Source organism: Protopterus annectens, chromosome 12.part0 (genome assembly GCF_019279795.1).
Source record: "Protopterus annectens isolate FY-2018-M chromosome 12.part0, PAN1.0, whole genome shotgun sequence".
Taxonomy (NCBI): domain Eukaryota; kingdom Metazoa; phylum Chordata; order Ceratodontiformes; family Protopteridae; genus Protopterus; species Protopterus annectens.
The window spans coordinates 854,232,007-854,253,736 of NC_056746.1; positions in this window are offsets into that span (position 1 = coordinate 854,232,007).

Here is a 21,730-nt window from a genome sequence, read left to right on the forward strand (position 1 = left end):
AACAAAACATATTAGAATCATAACTATAACTATATATATATATATATATATATATATATATGTGTGTGTGTGTGTGTGTGTGTGTGTGTGTGTGTGTGTGTATAGATATGAGGTCTTCAGTAAAACAATTTCATGTCTCCAAACTAGATATCACTTACAAAACTAGCATTTCTTATATCTCTCATTCTACTAGATAAAAGCAACACTCCATCTCATTTACATGTAATTTTATCCAGACTTCTTACTTAATTCTTCACTATTAGGCTAAGACTAAGATCTTGAATTTGCAATATCTGGTCAGTTTCTTTTGTAATACTAGACATACATATCAGAAGTCAAACAGCTGTCATACTGCTGTACTTTGCTTCTGCATGAGCTTGCTGTACGACATTCACTTTTCATGATTAAACCTTCTGATACTACAAATATTTATCATGTTAAACTTAGAGTGCATGTGGCTATTTTATATGTCACCTGTGATACTTATACTACATGACAGATGTGCTATACTGCACAGGGCTGATCCTTTTGGCTGTACTCAGTATCACAAATAAAGTGAGATCTCATGTTGTCTTCATTCCTCCTCATGACAGGGTCTCGGATCCGACCTTCGGATCTGGCTCGGTTACATTCTACACACATAGACCTGACTCTCAAGCTCCTCCCTCTTAGTGTTCTTCAACTGATAACAGTTGGTTTTTGGGGTTTTTTTTTTTTTTTTTTTTTGGTTATGGCTGACAAACCTTCTTCCAGCTTTAAATGCTGTACTTCCTGTGGGCATAAAATCCCCAACAATGAGTGCATGTACTGCCTGGGTGCTGACCACTTGATAGCGAATTGTAATATTTGTGCTACCTTCAATCCGTGGGTGTTAGGTGATCGTAGGAACAAACTGATTCTTAGGGGCCATCTTCCCTCCTCGGCTCTAGAGGGCCAGACCACTTCTGTTGCTTCTTCTTCTTCCTCTCCAGCTACCGCTAAAGAGTCTAAAATGAGGTCCTTTCCTGTTTACCCAAGGGACAATCTTGAAACTAAGAAGCCTAATAAATCCTTGAATCTGACTTCTTCGGTCCCGTAGAAATAGGCCCAGGTCAGATCCTACAGCTCCTATGGATCCAGGAAATGTTATTACCATCTCTCCTCCACCTTCATCGGCTCCTATATCAGGTCTAATACCTCCAGATCCTAGGACTTCAAAAAGGTCCTCTGTGCTGTCTCCCAGATCAAAGCATTCCTGGTGCCCCTCATTAGCTTCACGCAGGTCTTCCAGAAGCTTGTCTGAGGCAGATATGGACAGGATGATGAGGAGATTTCTCAGGGCCCAGATCGAGATGGGGCTAGTCTCGGCTCCATCCCCTGTTGGATCCATGAGCTACACTGGCCATTCCATCAGGACTCCTTCTCCGATCCGACCCTGATTTTTTTAAGATGCAGGATTCATGACTGCCATGTGTGTCTGGCTCGGTACAGGGGAAGCTTCTTTCTTCAATGCCAAGAATGCCCTTGAGTAGCCCTGTTCCAGCCTTTTCATAGCAGGCTGGGTCTTGAAAGCGTGATGTTGGTACTGGCTCTGGGGGACTTGGTGAGCTCCATCCATCTTGGAGCCATCCCTTCCCATAGGTGTCTTGGCACTCAACAGTTCGGGTCTGATCCCTTCTGGAGGTCGTGGATCCTAGGTGAGTACTGCCTGTTCTCCTTGGTGGTTTTAGCTTCGGGGGAGATGGAAAGGGCTTCTTCTGGTCCTTCAGTCTTTCAAACAGTGGAGAGGGATTTCTCCCAAGTGGAGATCCTATGGCACATGACCCCAATCTGTCCCAGTACACTCGTCGGATCCAGGCCTTACTCCCACTCATACTACTATGAGTCTTCCTGTCCCGAGTGGCCTCCAAACATTCCCTGCTCAGGAGGAATCCCTTCTTCTGACACTTCTCCAGAATACCCAGGTAAGGACGTTCCTCACAAGATGGCGTGCAAAAGGAGGCACAGGGACTCCCCACTGGAGTCTATAACCAAGGATACCGACTTCTATAAGAGGGAAGGATTCCCCCCAATCCCCACCTGAAGACGTCTCCTTTGGGTACATATTAGAGATCCTGAAGCAGAAAGGAGGGTGGTGTTTCCAACCTCCTTCCTCTCAGGAGTCAGTTCTCCTGAAGGCATTTGGGATGGGCCGATCTATGTTTTCGGTGAACTCCCTGGTGGACATTGTTAATTTAGTGTCCCACTGGGCATGGAAGGAACCAGACACAATCAAGCCCATACCCAAATCACTTGATAGGTTTCTGGTACTCCCCGCAGATAGGAAACATTGGAGTAAGGGTCCCTTAGTCGATGCCACTGTGGTGGCAGCAGCCACTAAGAAAGAGCTTGCAGAAGAAACTGCTAATGTCAATCCACCTAACAAGGAGTCTAAAGCATTGGACAGGATTGGGAAGCGCATCTATGCCTCGGCCACCTTTGCGCTGAGGTTGTTGAACTACCTGGCTCATTTTACTTGGCTGCAGAGAGATCTGATCAAGGAACTATCAGCCTCTCTCTCAGGGTCCATGCCTCTGGCGGAATTTAAAAATGTTTCTCACAAGCTGACCACTCATTCATCCATCGCCAATTCATTGATGAGGTTAATCTCCCATAGCATGGAGGACACCTTGCAAGCAGCTGGTTCAGGACTTTCCCTAAGGAGACATGCTTGGATGAGGCTATGTGATTTTCTGGAGCCTTTTAAGGTTTCGTTCATGAATGCGCCTTACGATGGCTCCTCCTTTTTTTTTTTATCAGTTCGAGGTACACTTACCTGCAGTGAAAAGGATGGGAAGACCCTTTCTGCTTTTGGGATCAAATTTTCTACCACCCAGAGCTCCTTCTCAAGGAACTAAAGTGGAGGTAAAAAATAAGAAGTTATGTACTCACCATAACGTTCCATCTGAGTAGGTAAACTTAATTTGTCAGCAACCTATGAGATTCGGATCCGACCTCGGATCCGAGCCAGCAGTTTTCAACAGCTTTAGATCCGAGCTCCAAGCTCCTCCCCCTACCCATAATCCCCTGCCAACCCTGACTGACCTCAGATCAAGTTTGCCCAACAGCAGAGACTGCTATAAAATTATCATTCTCAAGATAAGTGGGTAAACCCCATGGACCTGAGTATGAAGACATTCACAAGTGAGGGGGCAGGAGGGAGGGACGGTTGCTGACAAATGAAGTTTACCTACTCAGATGGAACGTTATGGTGAGTACATAACTTCTTAATCTGAAGTAGTTAACTTCATTTGTGCAGCAACCTATGGGACAGAGTCCCCAGCTACCTAAATCTTGGGCGGCCTTCATGGAAGGATGTTCCGGAGAACTGTAGAGCCAAAGGATGTTCTCCCTCTGGAGACAGTGTCCAATTTATAGTGATTGATAAAGGTATGAGATGAGGCCCAAGTGGCTGCCGAGCAAATATCATCCAAAGAGACTGTAGCTCTAAAAGCCGCAGAGGTAGACACAGAACGAGTAGAGTGGGCATGGACTCCCTGAGATGCGGGCCTGCCCGAACTTTCATATGCTAAAAGGATACACTGCGAAATCTAGACAGTGAGACTTTAGCCATAGATTTACCAAAATTAAATTTGGCAAAGGAGACGAACAACTGGTCGGATTTCCTATGACCAGATGTCCTGTGGATGTAGAAGCGAAGTTGTCTATGCACATCCAATGAGTGTAATTTGTATTCCCCTTTGTTATGGTGATTAGGAAAAAAGACCGGCAGGTTGATGGATTGGTTAATATTAGACTCAGAGGCACCCTTTGGAAGAAAGGAGGGATTGGTCCTGAGGTAAACTCTATCCTTGTGAAAGGTCAAGTATGGGGGTTTTACACAGAGGGCCTGCAGTTCAGAGACCCTTCGAGCCGAGGTGATAGCGACAAGAAAGGCTGTTTTCCATGACAAGAATTTAAGATCTACTGTAGCTGCAGGCTCAAACGGGGGAGCTGTCAAGACCTGAAGCACCAGCGTTAAATCCCAAGGAGGGACTATATCCTTCACTGGCGGTCTGAGCAGAAAGGTGCCTTTCAAAAAGGTCTTGCATAATTTCGTGGTGATCAAAGGGCCCAGTTTGTTTCCCATGTGATAATGAGAGATAGCTGCTAGTTGCACCTTGACTGTGGAGGAGCTCGCCCCCTGATGGAACAGTCCTGACAGAAAGTCTAATACAGCGGGCAAGGGAGCTGTAAAAGGATCCAAATTTTTGTGTTCCGCCCAAATGGAGAAAAATTTCCATTTGCTACTATAGATCTTTCTAGTAGAAGGCTTGTGCGCTGCTACTAGAATAGTTTTAACTGGGGAAGAGATGCCGGGAGCCCTAGCTATGAGTGGAACTGGAGCGGCCAAGTTGTGAGCTTGAGGTTGACCAGGTTCGGGACTGGGAGATCTAGGGGGTGGGATATTAGATCCGGACTGGGATCCAGAATCCAAGGAGGATTCACCAGATGAGACCAAAGGTAAGGGAACAAGGTTTGACGAGGCCAAAACGGGGCAATGAGGATAATCCTGCTCCCCAACCGACTGGCTTTCTGAAGAAACTTCAGCATCAAGGGAAGAGGAAGGTAAGCATAAAGAAGACTGGGAGGCCAAGTATGCACCAGAGCGTCTCTCGGGGGTTCCCCGGAAGAGGAAATGAGAGCAAAGTAGTCATAACATTTTGTGTTCGAGGGAGAGGCAAAGAGATCGCAACAGGGTTGACCCCATTTGGCAAAAATCCCATTCGCTATCTCGGGATTCAGAGACCACCCGTATGGCAACAGGATGGTGCGACTTAGTTTGTCCGCTAGGATGTTGGACCGTCCCGGAATGTGCGTTGCTACGAGAAACCGGTTGGTGGAGATCGCCCATTCCCACACCCTCATGGCCTCTCGGCAGAGTGGGTAAGACCTGGTTCCCCCCTGTTTGCTGATGTACCAGACAACTGACATATTGTCTGTCTGAATCGCAATCGTTCCTACAGGAAGAAGGTTCTGAAGTGCTTGCAATGTTAACAGCACTGCCCTCATCTCTAGGACGTTGATATGCAGTGAGGTCTCCGTGAGGTCCCACGTGCCTTGGACTGTCCAGCCCAAACAATGCCCCCCCACCCGAGGCGGGAGGCGTCCATGGTCACCGTGGCTAGTGGAGGGGTCATAGAAAAGGGGCGTCCTTGCTGGAGGTCCGGTGATTGGATTCACGATAGAAGGGCCCTCTTGCAAGTCCTGCTGAGTGGATCGGGATGGCTCAGAGGATAGTGAAGAAAGGACCACTGCACCTGAAGGGTCCATTGTAAGACCCTCATGTTCAACTGAGCCATTGGCAATAGGTTGATTGCTGCCGCCATGGAGCCAAGAGCCCTCAGGACCAATTCCGCTGGGGGAGCTAGAGATTGCAGAATGGCTTGCACGTGTAGCCTCAGGGTTAATAGCCGGTCTGAGGTCAAGAAAGCTAGGAGTTTGTTCATGACTAATCTGGCCCCTATGAAGTCTATAGTCTGAGTCGGAGTAAGAGACGACTTCTCTATGTTGATAGTGATCCCCAGCCAGGAAGCTAGACGAAGAAAGTAGTTTCTGGCTGCACAGAGTAGATGCCTTGTCGGGGCGGTCAGGAGCCAGTCGTCCAGGTACGGGAAGATCTGAATTCCCTGTTGCCTCAGGTGGGCCGTTATCACTGCTAACACTTTGGTGAACACCCTGGGGGCTGTGGTGAGACCAAAGGGGAGGACCCTGAATTGGTAATGACTGGTTCCTAGCCGGAAGCGGAGGAACCTCCTGGATCGCCTGTCCATCAGAATGTGGTAGTACGCATCCTTGAGGTCTATAGAGCACATCCAATCGTTCTCCCGTAAAAGGGGGAGAATGGATTGAAGAGTGACCATGCGGAACTTCTCTTTGGTTACTGACAGATTCAGGGAAGAGAGGTCGAGGATTGGTCTTACGTCCCCCGTCTTTTTTGGCACCAAGAAGAACCTGGAGTAAAACCCGGACCCCTCACTGGTCTGGGGGGATGTGCTGGATGGCTCTTTTTTCCAGCAAGTGTTGGATTTCCATTGCTGCGGCCTCCCTCTGATTGGGTGGGACATCGGGGAGGTATCTGGGGCTGCGTGGGTAACGAGAGAAGGGAATCTGATATCCTCTGGATATGATGCGAAGCACCCAGCGGTCTGTCGTGATGTACTCCCAAGCTGCTGGGTGCTTCGAGAAACGCCCCCGACTGCCTCCAGAGTGGAGCAGTCGGGCAACCCCTCAGGGGTGTTGCGTGGTTTGGTCCGAGAAGGGTTCTCTGGATCCAAAGTTCTGCGGGCCCCCTCTGCCTCTAGGGCGGCGTCCACCCTGCCCTCCTCTGCCACAGAAGGGCTGGGAGTCGGAAGCGGGACGAGATTGTTGTGACTTCTGGAACCACATCTTCTTCTGTCCCTTTTGGTTCTTAGAGAAGGACCTCTGGGGAGCAGAGAAGCGGACTCCGACGGCAGACAACGTCTTCCCGTCCTTTTCTCTCTGGACCAAAGTATCTTGCACGGTTTTGCCGAAGAGGGCAGAACCATCAAAAGGGGGCATTAGCGAAAGATGCCTTAAAGGGTTCCGCGAAATCACAGTGCCGGAGCCAGGCCTGACGTCTCATAATGAGGCCCGCTCCACTGGCTCTAGCGGCTCCTTCCGTGGCATGAGACAGTAGTCGCATAGAGGTGTTAGATATGGATAATAGAGTGGCCATCCAGGTGGAGTGCAATTGTTTGTCCTCCGCTGACATGGACTCGGGGGGCAGTGCAACGTACTCTTTGATAAGGTCCTGTTGCAGTTGTAGCACATGTGCCACGTAGTTCAGCGACCTCACAGAGAAGGTAGCCGAACTAAACACCCGCTTCCCTAGCCGGTCCATCGACCGAGACTCCTTGCTCGGGGGATGAACCGAGGGGCTCTCCTGAGCAAGTTCCCTCTTGGTGGCAGCCACCACCAACATGGCATCTACAGGGGGGCCTTTGCTCCAGTGGGATTTGTCGGAGGGTGGGCTGAGAATCTTGTCCGGGCGCTTGGGGACTGGCTCCACAGTGTCCGGCTCCTTCCACGCCCAGGTAGTAATCAAGTCTACCAGGGGTTTGGCTGGAGGGGACACCCAAGAGGTAGACGGGCCTGCTTCAAACACCTCCAGGAACACGGATTCGTCCGAGGTAGGCTTTGGGGCAGATCACCCCCCCCCCCTAATTCTGAGCATTTCCACGATGTCACCAAATGAGACATCTTCGGGGGTGATCTTGGGGAGCCTTCCCCTTCCTCCAAATCCGTATCCTCAGTTAAGGACTCAGGGGAGACCAGGTGCCTCCTCTTGCACCTTCGCTTGTGAGGAACCTCCTCGGGGAGGCTGTCCGAGGAGGTCTCACCAGCAATGTCTTGTTCCAAAGGAACTACCTGGGACGTCAGAGCAGGCTGTTCCTGGGGCCGGGCAATGGAAGTCGGACCCAACTGAGAAGGAGGGCAGGGTGGAGCCGTGGCAAGGGCTGGGGGCCTGGAATCCCTCAACAGAACCCTCTCCACCACATCGAATGCCGAGGGAGAGCTGCTCTCTCTGGGATCCGGGAGCAGACCCTCCCTCGGATCCGATGGACGGATCGGAGCTGGTGCAGAAGCAACCGGATCAGACGGACCAGCATGCTCCGACATGGACGGAACCAAAGCCATGCCGATACCGCCGGATCTGAAGCTCAGCCCTCGGCTCAGAGAGCTCGGATCTGAAGAGAATGGACCCGACAGACTCGAGGGAAGTGTTGAAGCCGGAGTACCCGAGTCTATTGGCGCCGACACACCCCCCGGCTCCAAGGCTGCCTGGCTCCGAAGATTCTAAACCCAGGAAATGGGACGGAGAAGGAGCTATCGGGGCAAAGAAGGGGGGAGGCAGGAGCACTCCCATCTGCAGTTGGGCCTGGAAGAATCTTCTCATCATCCGGTCCAAATCTGCATCGGTGAGACTTCGGGTAGATCTCGACGAGGCCACCAAGGCGGGGTGGGAGTGTCGCCTAGATGACCTCGATGGAGATCGGGTCTCCTCCTCCTCCTCAGGACCCGGTGAAAAGCACGAGGACCGGATCCAAGAAGGAGGAGACCCAGAAGTCCTGGAGGGAGAAGCTCGCTTAGCCGGGGGGGCCGAAGTGGAGGCCTCGGCTCTCAGCTTGTGGTGCTTCTCCTTCCTCCTTTTTTTCCTAGCCTCCCTCTCCTCCGGGCCTAAGGCGGGAGGTTGAGTCCCGGCCAGGGGGAGGGAAGCAGGCGTGGCGGCCGCCGCAGCCGCATTGGGAGCCACGAGAGGACTGGAGGTAGAAGCCGAGTCCGGGGGCAGAAGACCCGCCAGAATCAGCTTAGACCTCCGGTCCTTGAGTGCCTTGGGGTTGAACACTGCACAGATGGTACAACCAGAGGACAGGTGTTCGATCCCAAGGCACATCACACACCGAGTGTGGCCATCTGCTGGGGACAGATTATGGCCACACTCGGTGCACTTCGAAAACACTAACTTTGGGGCCTCAGACATATTAGAAGGAAAAAAACACACACACTAGGCCCCAAACACACACACATAACCCTGATGGAACCACGAAGGGAGGGGGGAGGTTAGAATATAGGACAAAATAAATTAAACTAAGATGGTTCTAAGGGATAAGGGACCTGAAAACACAATCACACCAAAAGTTAAGTAAAAAGGGTTAGAAAAGTTAAATTTTCTCACGAAAATTATGAACAACGCCTGGAACTCGGGATCAAGCTGCTGAAGTAAACCGCGGCAAACTAGATCTGAGGTCAGTCAGGGTTGGCAGGGGATTATGGGTAGGGGAGGAGCTTGGAGCTCGGATCTAAAGCTGTTGAAAACTGCCGGCTCGGATCCGAGGTCGGATCCAAATCCCATAGGTTGCTGCACAAATGAAGTTAACTACTTCAGATATGTAGTTTTGCAAATCCCAAGGGCCTTTCCAGGACCTGTGCTCGGAACCTTCTTCTAGTGGCTGGAGGGGAGGGTTTGATGGTAGGCACAGGGGGTCCACAGAACCAGGGCTTTAGGGAATCCTTTCCCAGTAAGCCCCACCAGAGCTCCTGAAGCGCTGCTCAACTGTCCCTGTCTGGAGGCAGTCAGGCCCGACCAGCTTTGCACCCAAAATCCTGGACCCAATTGACTCAAAACCATTGGGTGCTAAGCATAATATCCAGAGGCTATTCCATTCCCTTTTTTCTTCTTCCCCCAAATTCCAAAAGCCTTCACGATGTGCCACCCAGTCATTGGGAACAGGCAGAACAGGAAATCCAACAATTGTTGCTCAAAAGAGTTATCCAAGAAGTCCCAACTGAAGAAAGAGGGTTTGGAACCTACTCTTGCTTCTATTTGGTGCCAAAAAAGACAGGGGACCTAAGACCCATCCTGTATCTAAGCAAACTGAACAAATACGTAAAGAAGTTGAGGTTACGAATGGTTATGGTTTAGTCCATTCTGCCACTGTTGCACAAGGATGACTAGATGTGCTTGACAGATCTCAAGGATACATACTATCGCATGAAAATAGACAGGCGGTCCAGAACATATCTGTGCTTCTGGCTGACAGCCAATCATATAAATTTAGAGTACTGTCCTTTGGGCTCATCTCAGCTCCCCAGGTGTTCACCAAATGCATGGCAGTAGTAGTGACTCACTTGAGGCTCAGGGGATTCCAGGTGTTTCCATATTTAGATAATTGGCTCCTGACTGCTCTCACAAGGCATTGGCTAATCCAAACTGGGGATTATTTAATCCAGTTATGACACTCTCTAGGCATCACCATAAATATGAGCAAATCCAACCTGACTCTGGTGTAGAACCTGGAATTTATAGGTACGCAGCTCAGCACAAGGGATCAGATAGCTTGTCTTCGTTCACACTGAGTAACCACTCTGAGAAATCAGGTACAGAAATTGATAGCCCGACAGACCCCCACTGCTCGACTGATCCTGTAGACCCTAGGGTCCATGTCAGCAGCTATTCAGATTTTTCATGCAGGTTCTCTAGTGGACGTTAGTCACACAATGGTTCATCCTCGCTCAGCCACTGTCCCTTCATGTCAGGTTGACTCCCATTTGCAGGTATCGCCTCAGTTGGTGGCTACAGTCAGACAACATCATTCTAGGCAGACCATTCTTGAACAATCCCTATAGTCACCGTGACCATGGAACTTCCCAGTTCAGTTGGGGGGGGGGGTATTACAATGGGAAGATGGTCCAAGGCACATGGTACCCTACCGATACGAGGTTGCATATCAATGTCCTAGACATGCAGCAGTCCTCCTAAATTTGCAAGCCTTTCAGGATGTTCTACCTTGGGGACTACTGCAGTAGACACCGAGAACATGTCTGTTGTCTGGTACATTAACAAATAAGGAGGAACCCATTCTTACCCCTTGTGCAGGAAGACCATGAGGGAATGGAAGTGGGTGATATCTTCAGACTGCCTTCTAGTTGCAGTGCATATCCCAGGGAAAACCAACCATCTGGTGGACAGACTCAGCAGATAGCTTTTTGTTCCACACGAGTGGTCCCTCAATCAATCAGTGGCAAACATGATCTTCAGATATTGGGGTCAAACCTGCTGTGACCTCTTTGCCTCTCCCCTCAACAAAAAATGCAGCAAGTTCTTTGCTCTGATACCTGCTCTGTGGGAGTCCCCGAGGGATACACTAGTCCATGATTGGTTCCCAGGTCTCCTGTATGCTTACCGTCCTCTTCTGCTCATCCCAAATTTCTTCAGAAGGCAAGCAGGTTGAAGAACTCAGTCATCCTCATTGCCCCCTTCTTGCCTCATCAGGTGCAGTTTCCCTTCCTATGGTCTCATCTGAAATATTTTCCTTGGATACTGGAGCAGAATCAGGACCTTCTTTCTCATCTGTCAGGGATGCAGCATCTGAACCTTTGAGCCCTCAAATTGACCACTTGGTATCTTCACTTCCAGCCTTAGTGAGACAGTACAGGCTTAAGTCCCTGGTATGAAAAATTCTTCAAGCCTGTGCAGAGCAAGTTAGCAGTACTAATATTAAAAAAGTGTCCCTTCTTTGACAGGTTCCCAGCTGTATTGTGTGGCTATTTTATATTTTTGCATCACATTTTTGGACCGTTTTTTTATAAAATTGTGTTTTTTTGGCAAATTAGTGGCAAATCATTAAAGACTGAAGTTAGAAAATAATGACAGACATTTGAGTTTCAGATTTCATACCCTTCAGAAAATTTATACTAATGCAAGACCTACTATTATATTATCTTTCTAGGTTTATAAGAGCAATATTTAAAAATTGTCCTTATTTTTTGGCCTTTGTCCCACTTCTATGTATGGCTTTGTCCAGATTTCTTGCTCTGAGGTTGAGAGGTATGACAAATGTGTCAGGGCCATCATTGACAGCCAGAGACATTTCAAATTGTGACATACTTGTTGCACCCCTCTCCCCCATGTAGTGACTCTGGATGTGTCCAAACAAGGCAAGGAGCAGTTATGCAGTGTAAATGTGCAGAGTATCCCCCCATCCAAGGTAGACACAAGTACTACAGTGGCTTTTCCTCTGTCTTTGATTTTGCAGAATGTTCTGGTTTCTGTCATATTTTTATACTGTTGATTTATGCTTATTATTATTCAGAAAGTGCCTGTTGCTCTGTGTTTAAGTAGCAATGCTTTAATGACCATCAGGTAAGCTTGTCTGAGATTGTAAGATGCAAGTAAGCTTTAATAAGCATAATGTTAAAGAATTCCTAACACTGAAAGCCTTTCTGTTGTTGCCATGCAGAAAATACTTACATAACTAGATAACGTATAAGCCTTGGGTATTGAAATGCATATGACAGTATTTGTAATAAAGGACAGGATTACATTATTTTAAGAAGCTCATTACATTTGTTGGAGACTTGCAGTCATCATTGCAGGCTTTACCTGTAAATTAAACAGAATGCCAATCTATCGTGTGTGGTCCATAACCTGTGCAGTAATCCTTTAAGCAATGTATCTTGAGCTTGTTTCTTGTTTGCATTTTTTAATTTGATCATGTTTTCTCCATGAAACAAGTAGATAGTTGTTGTCAGGCAGCAGGTCTTTTTTGGATAAGAAACATTTTTACAAGTGGGGGTATCACAGAGATTGCTGCTTTGTTACTTGGTACTTTAATATTCTTCTTTCGGCTTTTCCCAGTTAGGGGTCGCCACAGCGGAACTCCGGTTCGCTAATGATTGGCAGTAGATTTTTATGGTGCCGAGGTGCCAGCCCGACGCCCAACCTTCAACGAAGGCACGGCTATTCACGCATGTCTTTCAAACACCACTCGACCATGGTACTTTTTGGTACTTTAATAAAGCTGAATATAAATTATAATTAGAACTGCAGTGCAAGGAGAGGTGGTTTGAGTTGAGTGCTGCTTGCTTTTCTAATACTTGATTTTGACTGGCATTCTAGCAATTTATTTAAAAAGTAATTTATTTTTTCATGCCTCACAACCTTTTTGTTTCCATCTAGATGTAAACTGTCATGTAGCCAATGCATTGAAATGTTTTTTTTCTCTTCTACACTTCATTTTGTCTTGATTGGACTCTCATAATGACAGTTTGGTACCCAGGGCAGTTTATTTAATCAAAGTTACAGTTTTTGTGGTTTTGAGCATAGCTTCTCCCCTTTCTAGTTGGCCACACCCCTTCCCATTGACCCCACCCATTCAGCTGTCTTCTGCAGCCCCCCTCTGATTTGAAGTCGCCAGCCATCACTGTTAAAAACTACTTGCACAATACTTAAAAATGTGCATTATACACCATTAAGTAACTACATGTAGATACTTAGAAAGCTGTGTTATACTTATTAAATAACTGTATTTAGACATTTAGAAAGGTGGTTTGTACCTTATTAAGTATCTACATTCAGACACTTAACAAGATGCAGATACTTAAAAAAGATGTTATACCCTTAAGTAACTACATACAGATACATAAAATGGTGGGTTATGCCCTATTAGGTAACTATATATGCATACATTAAAAACTGTGTTATACACTAGTAACTAACTACATGTAGATATACTAAGAATGGTGTGTTATATGCTGCTAAGTAACTACATGCAGATACTTAAAAATGTGTTATAACTTTCTGGTTAACTGCATATACATGGTTAGAAATATTCTTATACTGTACTAAGTAACTACATGCATATATTTAAAAAGGACTGTTACAGCCTTACATCCTTTTAAGTAATGTCATGAAGACACCTCAGAAAGGTGTGATGTTAAGTTGTCAATCTCGCCTTCATTCTTGCTGGATGGGTTCAGAGCCGATCCTCGGCTCCGACTCGGCACTTGCTTTAGCTTGAGAACTCCTTTTACCAGCTCGAGGCAACCCTATATCCCATGATGCAAGGCGGAACTACCTCAGATCTCGTTTGCCGCTTAGCGAAAGAGGTCTCCTTTGCCAGCTGAGGTAAGTAATTTTTTGTCAAAAAAAGCTTAGATAGGGATTTATTTCCCCCTTGTTTCCACTTTCTTAGTGTGTAGTGTGTTTACAGCCGACCCTATTCCCTTACAGTTCAAAACTTTTAAATTCCTTTGGTAATTGTATAAAAGTTAAGTTAGGCCTAGACCCCATTGGTTAATCCCTACCTGTGTGTCTGTGTGTTAGGGGATTAATTGTGTGTGTTTGTTGGGGTGTGTGTGTGACTTCTTCCTTAGAAATATGTCAAAGGAAGGCAAGGTCTCAGGCTTCAAGAAGTGTGACTCGTGCTGTCAGAAAATGTCTCTGACAGACGGTCACACTTCTTGTGTTTACTGCCTGGGGCCTTTGCACCTGCAGGACTCCTGTGCTTTGTGTCACTCTTTTAGCCAGAGAGTCCTGCAGGAACGGAGGAATAAATTGATCCTCCGTGGCTTACTTAAGCCAGAAGGTTCTCCCTCTAAAACAGGGTCTAGTAAACCTTCTAAGCCACCGAAGGTTCAGGCTACAGTATCCAAGCCTCCTCCGGTGGCTCCGGCTCCGTCGGAGCCGAGATCGGCTCCGGCTGGAGCCGATCTTTCTGCTTCCAAGGTAGTGGGTTCGGCACTGATTGGTTCCGACACCCGGTCTACTGTGGCCTTGTCGGCTTCGGCTAGAGCCGACACTTTATCCAGCATCGGAGCCGAGAAACCTTCGGCTCCATCTGGAATTCAGGGGACTTCGGCTCCGATGACTTCGTCCCGAAAGAGATCTCGGTCCCCTTCGTTGGAGAGTATCCACTCGGCTCCGAGGTCTCCTCTATTGTCGGAGCGGAGCCATCGGAGCCGATCTTCGAGATCTTCCAGGCTGTCTGACCACGATTTAGAGAGGGTGGTAAGCAGGCTGTTAAAGTTGCAGGCACTGGCCCAAATGCTCCATAGCCCGTCTCAACAGACTTTGGCTATTGCTTCACCCCGTGAACTTCCTCCTCCGACTCCCCACCAGAGTTCGGAGCCGGAGCTTCTCGGGACAGCGACTGTTTCGGCGCCGGAGCCGATACATCCTTCGGCTCCGTCGTCTTCGGCTCCGATCTCCTCCTTGAGACCTTCCTTGGAGGGATCCGGTCGTCTGGTTTCCCTTGTCGGCTCCGAGGGGGCTAGTGGCATCGGACCCTTGTCCGAGCCCGCTCTCCCTCTCGGGGCTTCGGCTTTGGTAAGCTCGGCACCGACATCAGCCTCGGAGCCTTCCCTCTCAGTGGAGCCGGGAGTTCCTGTATCCTCGGAACGGGAATATTCCGGTCTCCCGGGGAGGGGAGCCTTTGAGGGGATGAGGAGTGTCCTGGCTCCTGAGCCAGGTCAACGGTCCATCCCTCTAGCTCCTCCCTCTTCAGTGCCTGTAGACACCTCTTGCCAGCCTCTTGCTCTCAGGCCCAGGGATCCATCGCCCCAGGTTTCCCCATTGGGAATTTCCTCCTCTTCCGAAGTTTCTCCTGATCCTGCAGGTGAACCCCCTCGGAAGAGGACGTGTAAGAGGAAACACACAGACTCCCCCGAGTCTACTACATCTGATACCGACTTAGATGAGTCGGAGGGTTCCCCACGATCCCCCTCTGAGGATGTCTCCTTTTCAGACATCCTTGAGCTCCTCAAACAGAGGGGGAATTGGCCATCCATTGATCCCTCCGAGGATGAGTCGGTATACCTGGAGGCTTTTGGATCCCGACCCTCCTGGGTGTCTCCGCCTTTCGACCCACTTATGCAGGTAGTGGCTCGGAAGACGTGGGCAGCTCCAGATTCTGTGGAACCTGGTCCCAGGAGACCATCCAAGTTTATTACAGCCCCTACGGACAAACAGTTTCTTTCCAAGGGCGTCTCTGTGGATGCTATGGTGGTGGCGGCGGCCACTAAGAAGGAACTGGCGGATCCTTCAGTACCTGTCCATCCTCCTAACAAGGATTCTAGGACCATGGACAGGTATGGAAAGTGGATGTTTTCTTCAGCGACCTTTGCTATGCGTTCGCTGAACTACCTTTGTCACTTCACCAGGCTTCAAAGAGATATTCTCAAGGAACTGGGTGAAGTGGTCCAGGATCCTTCTGCTGCTGGGGCTCAAGAAAAGATTGCCTCACAGCTAGCAATCCTGAATTCCTTATCCAACTCCTCCATGCGGCTCATATCCTATGCAGCCGATGGAGCGAGCAGGGCCGCAGGCACAGGAGTGGCTCTTAGACGCCAAGCCTGGATGCGGCTTTGTAATTTTGTGGACCCCTTTAAGGCGTCCTTCACCAATACCCCCTTTGATGGTTCGGCTTTGTTCGGACCTCAGGTGAAGGATACCTTGACCAGGTGTGAGCAGGACAGTAAAACTCTTTCTGCCGTTGGAGTCCATTTTCCACCCCTTCTAGACCATATCCCAAGGGTCAGAAGGGAGGGAAGATGTGGTTCCATAAAGCCCAAGGAGCTACACCGACACACGTGGTCAGTTTACCCCAGAGGCAGAGGGGTAACAATAATAGACGCCCTAGAGGCAGGGGGGTCCTCAGAACCAGGGCAACAGGGAGTCACTTCCTGAGAAGCCCTTTCAGCATCCCTGAGGTGTTGCCCGACTGTCCACCCTTGGAGGCAGTCGGGGGAAGGATTTCGCTGTACCCAGTAGCCTGGCATTCCCTCTCACAAGATATGTGGGTACAGTCGATCATATCCGAGGGTTACAAAATCCCTTCAAAGGTATCCGACCTCAACAATCCCTTCCAGACATCTCACCCGGTCAAAGGGATTTGGCAGAACAGGAGGTTTCAAAGCTCCTAGGAAACAGAGCCGTCCAGACTGTGCCGGCAGACCAGGTAGGATCCGCGTCTACTCGAGATTCTTTTTGGTCCCCAAAAGGACGGGAGATTGAGACCAATATTAGACCTGAGCAGTCTAAACAGATTTGTCAAGAAGGCAAGATTCGGATGGTCACGCTTCAGTCCATTCTGCCCTTTCTGGGCAAGGACAACTGGATGTGCTCTATAGACCTTCAGGACCCGTACTATCACATAAAGATTCACAGGCGCTCCAGAAGGTTTCTCCGCTTTCGGCTAGGGACCAGTCATTACCAATTCAGAGCCCTGCCCTTTGGCCTCACTTCAGCCCCCAGAGTGTTTACCAAATGCATGGCAGTGGTCACAGCTCATCTGAGACGTCAAGGATTCCAGGTGTTTCCTTATTTGGATGACTGGCTCCTCTCCGCCACCACCAGGTGTCAGCTTCTTCAGACCAGAGACTACACTCTGCAGCTTTGCAGGAGTTTGGGAATTTCAGTAAATTTCGAAAAATCTTCTCTGTGGCCTTGCCAATCTATCACCTTTATAGGCGCAGAATTAAACACCGTCAAAATGTTAGCCAGACTAACAGATCAAAGAATTCTGGACATCCAAAAATTCGTTCGGATTCTATTGCAGAGCAGCAAGGTCAAAGCCAAATTTATACTGAAGGTTCTAGGTCTTATGGCTGCGGCCATTGTTCTTCTACCACTGGCTCGCCTCCACATGCGTCTCCTGCAGTGGATGCTATTCACTCAGTGGTCGTACCACAGTTTTCCGATGAGGCACAAAATCTTAGTCACACAGTCGTGCAGAACTCATCTGAATTGGTGGATATCTTCCCCTCTTCTTCATCAGGGCCGACCCTTTGTTCCCCCTCCTCCTGTTGCCACAGTCACTACGGATGCCTCTCTGATCGGGTGGGGGGGGCATTATCAGGGCAGGATGGTCCACGGGATGTGGCAACCCATAGAATACCATCTGCACATAAATGTCCTGGAGATGAGAGCGGTGCTTTTAACGTTGCAGGCCCTCAACGACTTTCTTCCCACGGGGACTATTGCAGTACAAACGGACAACATGTCCGTGGTCTGGTACATCAACAAGCAGGGCGGGACCAGGTCCTATCCGTTGTCGAGAAGCTCTCAGACTTTGGCAATGGGCAATCTCCTCTCATCGGTTTCTGATAGCAACGCACATCCCCGGCAGGTCCAACCTCTTGGCGGACAGGCTGAGCAGATCCATTCTTATGCCTCACGAGTGGTCTCTCAATCAATCTGTAGTGGATCAGATTTTTCTGAAGTGGGGCACTCCTTGTTGCGATCTTTTTGCTACTCATCAAAACAACAAGTGCCCCGATTTTTTCACCCTCTTTCCCCTTCCAGGCCAACCCCTGAGAGACTCTCTAACCCAGGATTGGCCCCGGGGACTTCTGTACGCTTTTCCTCCTTTTCCCTTGATTCCACAAGTCATTCAGAAAGCCACCGTTTTGAGGGCCAAGTTGATTCTCATTGCCCCTTATTGGCCTCGACAAATTTGGTTTCCGTCTCTGCATCGTCACCTTCTGGTGCAGCCCTGGCATCTGGACCCAGTTCCGGATCTCTTGATCCACCAGTCAGGTCAGCAGCACCGGGCCATTCATTCTCTCAACCTCACTGCTTGGTTGCTCCACTTCCTTCCCTAGCCAGGCTACTGATGATCTCTGACTCTGTCAGAGACATCTTAGTGTCGTATTTAAAGTCGTCCACTAGGACTGTTTATGCTAGCAAGTGGCGATGTTTTTCTTTTTGGGCAAATTCCAGGAATATTGATCCCTTTACTGCTCCTGTACATTCTGTTTTAGATTTCCTGGCTGAGGTTTTTCATTCAGGATCCTCTTCATCTACAGTTAAAGTTCAACTGGCTGCTATTTCCAAGTATCATGTTGGCTTGCATGACAATAACATTATGTCTCATAGATTATGCAAGGCCTTTCTGAGAGGAGTTTTTCTCCTAAAGCCGCCTATAAAGCATCCTCCTCCTAATGGGATCTAAACTTAATGTTGGCATCCTTGATGCTACCTCCCTTCGAACCGTCTGCTTCATGTTCTTTGAAGTTATTGACCTGGAAAACTATATTCTTACTGGCTGTCACTTCAGCAAGAAGGGTTTCAGATTCAAGCTCTCTGCATTCGTTCCCTTACTTGGTTTTCATAAGGACAGGGTATCCTTAAGAACGAACCCGTCCTTTCTTCCCAAAGTTGTGTCTCAAACCAATATTAACCAATCTATAGATCTACCAGTCTTTTTCCAAACTATTCCGACAGAGCTGAACAGAAGCTTCATTTTTTGGATGTCCATCGTCAGCTCAGGTACTATTTGCATAGAACTAAACAATTCAGGAAATCGGATCAATTATTTGTCTCCTATGCAGAAAACAGGATAGGTCTTCCAGTTTCTAAAGTGACCTTATCCAGATGGTTGACTTCCACCATTTCCTATGTGTACTCTCTCAGAGGCAAGCAGCTATCTTCTAAACAAAAGCACACTCAACCAGGAGTCTATCCACTTCTGCAGCCTTTCAGGATAGACTACCCATTGATACCATTTGTGCAGCAGCTACTTGGGCCACGCCTCATACCTTTGTCTCTCATTACAAGTTAGACTTGGCCTCCAGAGACAGGGCCAGTTTTGGTTCCACAGTTCTCAAGAGTCTGTTCCATTGAGCCACCTGGGATACAGGTGCTAGGGACGCGGTCCCATCCAGCAAGAATGAAGGCGAGATTGACAACTTAACATTTAGAAGTTATGTACCTACCATAACGTTCCATGTTAGTTGTCTTCTCTCGCCTTCTTTCTTGCGTCCCTCCCTCCTTCCCCCTGGCCTGGACAGATCTTGAAGAGTTCCTATCAGGTTGTTTTCCTCCTGAGCCTTCATATGAGGATTCTTATTGTGAACTTGGTTTCCTAATTATGTTAGGTTAGTCCTTAGCAGGGTAGGTTAGCTACCAAACGAGATCTGAGGTAGTTCCGCCTTGCATCATGGGATATAGGGTTGCCTCGAGCTGGTAAAAGGAGTTCTCAAGCTAAAGCAAGTGCCGAGTCGGCTCCGAACCCATCCAGCAAGAAAAAAGGCGAGAGAAGACAACTAACATGGAACGTTATGGTAGGTACATAACTTCTAATTATATCTTACTAAGTATTGGCATGCAGATACTTAGAAAGGTGTGTTTTACCTTACTAAGTTGCTCTTCATGGTTGTGCTATGGTCTGCCATAATGTCTGCAAGTTTCTCATAAAAATATTTCACTCATTAGCCCTGATGCTAGACCTCTGGTTATTGGCTTAATAAAATACAAAGTGATCCTCTGTTGTGAAAGCTTGGCAATGTGCCTGTGTAGATGCAGGAGATGTATGTTTGTGGTAGCAGGTTTGCCTGCAGCAGGAGGAACTCTTTTACTGTAGCTTTGCAGTTTTTCTACCATGCAATGAAGTTTTTTGTTTGTTTTTATTACATTAGAGTTGATATATTACTCAACTCATATGCTGATCAAGATATCAGCAGAGGAAACAGATGACTGCACTTATAATAACAATACACCATCTGTCTGCATGTAACTGGAGTATCATAACTTATCTAAGTGGACTGACCAGTACATAGTTTGTGTACTGTTTATGAATCACATACGATCATGGGGAGGGGCAGTTTGTATATGTCATGTGTGGTCGGTGTACTGTATGTATAAAATGAGGTAAGACAACATATAAGGTTTTATTCTGTTGTGCACAGGCCCTTATGAATCATTATGAGTTTTGTATACAGTTATACAGCCTATCCCTTCTCAATGCAGAAAGTTTTATGCAGACTCAACAAAGTCTACATAACATTTTATCAACTATAATCTTGGTTTTGTATTCCATCATTTTATTGTGTTACACCCAGCAATCCTGCCCTCATACACGTACAGACTAGAAAACATGAATCAGTGTAATGATTTCCACTAAGATGAAAATCTCCTTTTTCTGCCATTAATGTACACTGCTGATTTATCTGCTCCCCATGCACTAATACTGGACAGAGGGATGTGATTGTGTTCTGCATAGCTTTATGGCTAGTGACCATAACTAGACAAATAGTGTACCCTTCACAGTACTAAAACTGTGCACATATGCTTATTAAATGTTACCTATCACGATGATAATAATTTTGTACATGACTATGTATTTTGATTCCTAATGAACATTATATCTTTCTCGTTTTATTTACAGAAGTCATTGAATTAAGCACAGGTGGTACCGATAGAAACACAAAAACATTTGCGGAGGCTCTCAGTAATAATCTGCTCAAGCAACAGAGACCACCAAAGCAGAAACGCAATCAGCCTCCACCCCCCAACACAACCCAAATGATACATAGCCCACAGACTCAGTGTGTCACTCAACCACAGTCCATAAGGCAAAACAACGTACCCAACACACTAGTCATAGGTGACTCTATAGTCAGGCACACTGATGTCCCACTCACAAGCCTAAACAAGGAGAAGGTTACTGTCGGCTGCCTGTCAGGTGCCAGGATCCGCCACATAACCCATGCACTCAGGTCACTCCACAACAAGTACAAATATGACTCTGTCATTGTCCATGTTGGTGTGAATGAACTGAGATGTACCTCCCTGAACTACATGAAAAGAGACATGGAAGAGCTCTCTGATCTTGTAGTCCAGGCAGGTATGACCCTAGCCCTGAGTAGCATCCTGCCATTGCCCAGAATAATACCACAGCACAAGGACAAAATGACTGACTTCAACAACTGGCTAAGCTTCTGGTGTCATTATAAGGGAATCCAGTATCTGTCTGCCTGGGACGACATGGTCGACAGACCACGATGCTTTGCCAGAGATGGCCTGCACCTCTCAACCCTGGGATTCCAGATACTGGCTAAGGCTCTTGCCACCCCAATAGTGCCTTTTTAGGCAAGGTTCAAATAACAAATTCACCACCGTAACAGGAACAGCAAGCAAAAACTGAGGGTAATACTACTCAATGCTAGAAGTCTAAATCTCAAAACGCACTCCCTCGAGGCACTCCTTAAAATGGAGAACATTGATATCTATGCACTGACTGAGACCTGATTCAAGGCTCCAGAGTGCACCCCTGCATTACCAGGCAATAACTTATACCACACTTTTAGGCCATCTAACCTGGACCGGAACACCAAAGGCGGAGGTGTGTCCATATTCATTAAGGATATCCACACCTCCAGGCTAGTTGCTCAGCATAATGCAGCAGAGGTTATCCAAATGCAACTAACTCTGGGAAAAACTGCAATCCAAATTGTAGCTTGCTACAGATCCCCCACCATGCCCAGGATTCCCACTCCTCTTTTTTTGATGTACTGGAAAATATTAGGGTTCAACCAAACACCCTAATAATGGTCGATTTCAACTACCACACCATTAACTGGGAAAACTGCTCATGTACCGACTCCTTTGCTCAATGCTTTCTGGACT